Source organism: Taudactylus pleione, unplaced genomic scaffold (assembly GCF_031769625.1).
Source record: "Taudactylus pleione unplaced genomic scaffold, aTauple2 ptg000454l, whole genome shotgun sequence".
Taxonomy (NCBI): domain Eukaryota; kingdom Metazoa; phylum Chordata; class Amphibia; order Anura; family Myobatrachidae; genus Taudactylus; species Taudactylus pleione.
Window position 1 is genome coordinate 10607266 of NW_028284856.1, and position 6386 is coordinate 10613651.

Consider the following 6386-nt stretch of genomic DNA (forward strand, 5'->3'; position numbering starts at 1 on the left):
GCATCGGAACACAAGTCTGGGTACAGGAGCGCAGAGAACTCTCTCTCACAGCTACGCTGTGAACACGTTGCACTGGCAACTGCAGGGAGCTCCAAACACCCTTAAGTACCCAGTAGCGGAACGTGATAGGCCAGAGAGAGCAGGTGACCTACAGATGATTGGCCTGCTATGTCACATGGCCAAAGACAACATGGTGGCGTCCAGACACCTGTGACACAGAGATGCCGTTAGACTTACCCTTGCCAGGATGGTCCAATGCTGGCAGACCTCTGCCAGTCTCCACATGCCAGCTCCCCCGACAGAAGGACCATGCCACAGCGCCCTCACCGGTAAGGACCGCAAACCTCTACGCCACGAAACCCTGGTCGTGACACATGCTTTTGTAAGCAGGCTATGGTCAGTTGAAGACGGTTTTGTAAAACGACCGGAGTCTGTGCCATTATCAGAAGGTCGTCCAGATATGGCAGAATTCTGACGCCTGAGATAGGCCGTCATGAGTGCCATTATTTTGGTAAATACCCGGGGAGCCATAGATAGGCTAAAGGGTAGAGCCTGAAATTGGTAATGTTGCTGAAGGACAGCAAACCATAAAAATTGCTGGTGTGATGGTATAATAGGAACATGCAGACATGCATCCTGAATCTCCAGGGAAACCATGTAATCTCCCGGCTCCATTGCCAAAATAATTGACCATACGAAACTTGGATACATGGATAAACCTGTTGAGGGTTTTTAGATTTAGTATAGGGCGATGAGCCCCATTCGGTTTCTGAACCAGAAATAGATTGCAAAAATAATCTTCCCTGTTGAGACACAGGAACCGGGACTATTAGCCCTGCCTGCAGCAAGGAGTGAATGGCTACCTGAAGGGCCAAAGCCTTTCCCACATTTGCTGGAGGATCTGTGCAAAAAAACTTCTGGGAGGATGCCACATCTCGGACCCAGGCATCTGTTGTTGTTTGACATCAAGAATCCTCAAACTGAAGAACTTGGCCTCCCACCCCGGGAGGGCCCCCCATCAGACAGAGGTTTTGTTGTCCGGTTTAGAGGCTGGATGTCTTGCCGGGCCAGACAGCTTATTTTGTCGCCTTGGTATTTTGCGAAAACTAGATGTCTTAGAGGAAGGCTGTTTCCTTGCTCGTCCCTGAGAATGGAAGGACCGAAAAGAAACCTGCCTAGACTTTATAGTTGCTGCAGATGGCAGACCTGCTGACTTTGAAGTTGCCAGAGTAACTCTGCTCCAAAAAGTACTTTTCCATAGAAAGGTAAAACTTCAAGCATCTTAATTCAGACACTTAGTACTGCCAATCCAAAAACATAAATAAAAGCTTAAGACTGCCAGAGCAGTCCCGTAACAAAGGTACGTCTTGATCCTGCTGCACCAAAGAAACAACTAAAGTCTTATTGCAAGGGGTGGGGTTTATGGAGAAGGACCTCGAGGCATCTTGGGAGCTGAAGCTTTAACTGTTTGGTGCCTGGTCTCCAACCATAATATCCCCATGGTATCCCTGTGGACCCTGAAGAAATGGCACAGTGTAGTGAGCAACCGTGTTATATAGTATGTGATAGCCCTTCCAAATCTATGGGAGATGTGAGGGACAATGAACCCCCTATACCTAAGTATGCCAGGGTTATAGTAGAAAAAAGTGAAAGGTATAAGTTTGACAGTATAGAAAGTAAAGATCAGCGGTAGCACAAGTCACATACAAACGCAGAAAAACACTGTATATATCTGCAATGAGCACTAAATCAACTACACAGACCACAGTGGCTGGTAGGATATAGCACTGTATAACCTGGCTCTTGGGAGAGTTATACAGGGAGACGGGACCCAGTGTTCCTGGAGATGATTGCCGAAAATGGCTGCCGCGCGTCTCTTTGGGGGGCGGAGGGTGAGGCAGGAGCAGCTCAGGGCACAGCAAGACCACAGTGGAATGGTGCCCTGAACTGGGGGAGGGGCTACAGGGAGGGCGCCTTATTCCCCTTGCTGATGTTAACCACCTGGTCCCCTGGACTGTAAAATATGGCCCTCCGCCAGTATTATTTGTGCCCAGTTGTGGGCAAACTAGTGTCCACATCAGCGCCTCCCGTCAGTCTTCTGAGACCAGAGGCAAGACTGCACAAAGACGCGGGGATCACTGTTACCTGTCTCCTGATTCCAGGCTGGGGTCTGGGGAGCCCGCTAGCTAGTCCTCCTCAGAGCCCCGCTGGAAGTACCTAGCCGAGGGCTGGCGTCATGGTGCCGCGGAGGGGTGATGGAGCAGCAGTGCAGACGTCGAAGGGACTGTCTCGTGCTGCTGCTCAGTAGTAAAAAAAATAAATAAATACTATAAATAAAAAGAAAATCATAAAAATAACCTTGGGCTGCGTAAAGCAGCCCCACTGTTAAAAATGGTGATCCAGCTCCTGCCGTGGGCGGGGTAGGAATCGGTATGATTTACCAGCGGACGCATGTTGGAATCCCAACGCCAGCATCCCGGCAGCAGTGGAAATCCCGATCGTCCTCAGGTAAGTATTAGCTAACCTAATTCTATTCCCTACCCCTCCCTTAGGGGTGCCTAACTCTAACCTTCCCCCCAAGTACTTAACCATAATCCCCCCTCTAAGTGCCTAAACCGAAGTCTCCCGGGGGGGTGCCTAACCCTAACCCCCCCTTCCCCTAGCCTAACCCTTAGTCCCCCTCGGGAACCCTAAACCCCCCGCCACGGCTATCCGCGCTCGGGCGTCCTGTCGATCGGGATGCCGGGCATCGGGCTCCCGGCGTATGTCTAATGACAGGAGTTGGCATATTGACGCCTGTCTTTAGACCCATGCCGGGATATGACAGTCGGGAAGCCGGCTGTCGGAATTAGGTCTGCCGGCTTCCCGACTGCATACCTAGCGGTATAGGGGGAAGGACCGGAGCATCCTGGGATTGAAAAGCTTTGATGTTGGTGTTCGGTCCTCCAGGTCCCACCTCCCCTGTGGAGCCATATGAAGAAGAAAGTTTGCAGACTTTTGTTCGAGGGCATTGGGAATAATACAATACAGTTGTTTGCCAAGTTCCATTTGATCCTCTTCAGACTGAGAAGTGGATCAAATCCCATTTGTGACCATCTTCTCAACAAGTCAGACTAGCGATAGTTCACAAATGACTCCTGCTGTGGTTACATAGCAACATCTTCAACAGGGGTCGCTTGTGCAGCATTTGGATCCAGACTCTAACTACGGATGTCAGTAACATGGGTTGTTGGTCAAATCTCTTCTAGACATGAGACCTCTGCTTGGAAGACAACCACTTGGATTTCTATGCTTTGACAACATTGTGTCGATGCATGCCTGTTTTGGGCATAAAGTTTGGTACATCACACCGGAGTGTTCCCACTATTAAGAACATCCCCATTGTCCCCCAAGAATGAAGGTGAATTTTAGATTTTTGTATTTTCTCTGCAGCTATGGGGACTATAAACTTCCCCTCCTCCTTTTGTTTTGATATAATGGTGAAGAGAAAGAAATACTATCATCTGCTTCTGTCCTTTGGGGCTTTATTAGTACAAATTCAGAAGCAACCAATTTGGGTATAGAGGGGGAGGACAATTTGAAATTGCTCAGGATACCAACACTACATGCTATATCCCAATGTTCCAGTGTGCCATGTAAGATTATCTGTCCGGTATAGCTTTTGGGAACAAATGATCTGTTGTCATTTATTCCCACACATTACCAGATTTTCATTCCAATCAACCAGATTATCTGTCCAATCTTAGTGTGTGTACCTAACTTAAGTTTGGCATTTAAGGTCTCAAGAGTTGGCTTCCCTTTAATGCCTTGATAATGCATTCACTGTAATAAAAACATAGGCCAAATGGGTAAATAAGAAGAGTTATGGTAATACTTACCTTCGTTAACTCTCTTTCTTCGAAGTCCACAGGGAGACATTGGGGTGTAGGAGGGACCTGGAGAACCAGACATCAACAGCAAAGCTTTTAAATCCCAGGATGCTCCGGTCCTTCCCCCTATACGACGCCCACAGCCTGAGCCTGTTAACAAGCTCAGATAGGAGAGAAGGAAGACTGGTACAGAATCACTCTCACACAGAGAAGGAAACAAGTGACCAGGAGAAGAAACCCATAGAAGCTAGGGGTAAATTTACTAAAGTTGGTTTTTAGTGGAGATGTTGCCCATGGCAACTAATCAGATTCTACCTATTATTTTCTAGAATGTGCTAGTTAAATGTTAAGTAGAATCTGATTGGTTGCTATGGGCAACATCTCCACTTCTAAAAACTCTCACATTAGTAATTTACCCCTAGAAGCGTTAGGGCGGGTGCCCTGTGGACCCTATGGACTTTGAAGAAAGAGTTAACGAAGGTAACTTTTACCATAACTCTCCTTTTCTTCTTCAGGGTCCACAGGGCTCCACAGGGAGACATTCAGGATGTCCCAAAGCAGATTGTTCAAAGAGGGAATGCTCCTGAACTGATAGGAGAACCCTATGCCCGAAGGAAAAAACTTAAGAAAGGTGTGGACAAAAGACCAGGTGGTCATCCTGCATAGCTGTTCAACTGAGGCGCCACACCGGGCCGCCCACGAGGGACCCATAGAGCGAGTAGAATGAGCAGATACTGTAGCCGGCGCAGGAAGGCCATTCTGCGTGTAAGCCTGTGAGATAGTCATGTGAAGTCATCTGGCCACAGTCTGTTTGTTAGTTGGCCATCCCTTCTTGTGGAGTCCATATAGGACAAATAGGGAGTCCGATTTCCTGATGGAAGTAGTACGGTCCAAGTAGATCTTCAGAGCACAGACCACATCCAAAGGGGCCTCACTTGCCGAGAGGTCTGGTGATTTAAAGGCCGGAACCACGAGTTCCTCATTCAGGTGGAAGCAAGAAACCACCTTGGGAAAGAGGCCTGGACGTATTCGAAGAACAGCGCTATCTTGATGAAATATTAAAAAGGGGGAGCGACATGAAAGCGCCCCTAAATCCTATACCCTACGGGCAGATGCTATAACATTACCACTGACAAATCCCATGGAGCACAGAAAAAAGAAAATTGCCCCCCAGCACACTGCAGATAAATCAAAAATACTTGAATCCTACATGATAATAGAAATTCAGAGGTATTGGTTTACATACATTTGCAAATATATGAATAAGCGCTGGGCCGACGTCAAGGCTCCTCTATGCCAGCGTCCCTAACATTAAGGGGTTCACGTCCGAGAAGCAAGGCACCCCAAAAAAATTCCAGCCAAGGACCATCCCCAGGGCATCATACGAAAAGGGGAAAAAAGGTGATAGTGAAGTGTAAAAGGATAGATGTGTAAAGATAAATCAATAAGTGTTAATGAAATGTAAAAGAATTAAAATGACAAATAATATACAAACGAATAGAGAAGTGAAAAAATATTCTATTAAGTGGTGATGCCATGAGCAAGGTCCAGCCAGAACAACCCCGTGGGCCCCACTCCCAAATGCTCACCCCAAAATAATTATTGCTACATAATATTAGCACCCACTCTGGGTCATATCATTACAAATTGATGTACTGCATGATAACAGTACATATATGAGATGAGAGCTAACTTACCTTGGAGGTACCCCCAAAAATCTCCACATGGCACTATAAGGATCAGCACCTCCTCCTAATGCTGACTCCCTTCATGCCTCATCCCATGGAGCCACAGGAGAGACAAAAGGAGGTTGTATATGCAGAACACCGTGCAAGAAGGTGTGAACATCTGGTATAGGAGCAATTCTGCGCTGAAACCAGATGGACAAAGCGGAGACTTGCACTTTCAGAGATGCTATGTGGAGGCCTAGATCCAATCCAGCCTGAAGGCAAGAATTCAAGAAACCTTAACCACCTGCCTGGCATGGTCGTATCAGAAACGACCATGCCAGACTGGGCTTTCCGTGACATGGTCGTATCTGATACGACCAGTCAGAAATGCCCTGCGGGTGGCTGTTGGAAGAGAATCTTCTGCACCTTCAGATCCTCCCGTCTCTGCTGGGTTCAGTGATCAGCCAGCCCAGCGCCGCCACCCCCCCACCCCCTCCCCTGTGTAATCACCCGGCGGCTGCTTCTCGTCTCTGCAGCTACCTTGAGTGATTACCCGGCGGCTGCTTCTACACTGCAGCCGCCAGGGCCTTCAGTGCTGGGCCCCACCACCTTGTCTGATCACTCGGCGGCTGCTTCTCCACTGCCCCCGCCTTGTGTGATTACCTGGCAGCTACCTCTCCATTGCAGCCGCTGGGACTGTCAGCGTTGGGCCCCCCTGTGTAATCGCTCGGCGGCTGCTTCTCCTCTTTGCAGCCGCCGGGATCATCAGCGCTGGTTCCCCCCCTTTGTGTGGTTACCCGGCGGCTGCTTCTATACTGCCACCCCCCACTCCTCTGCGCTTACCTCC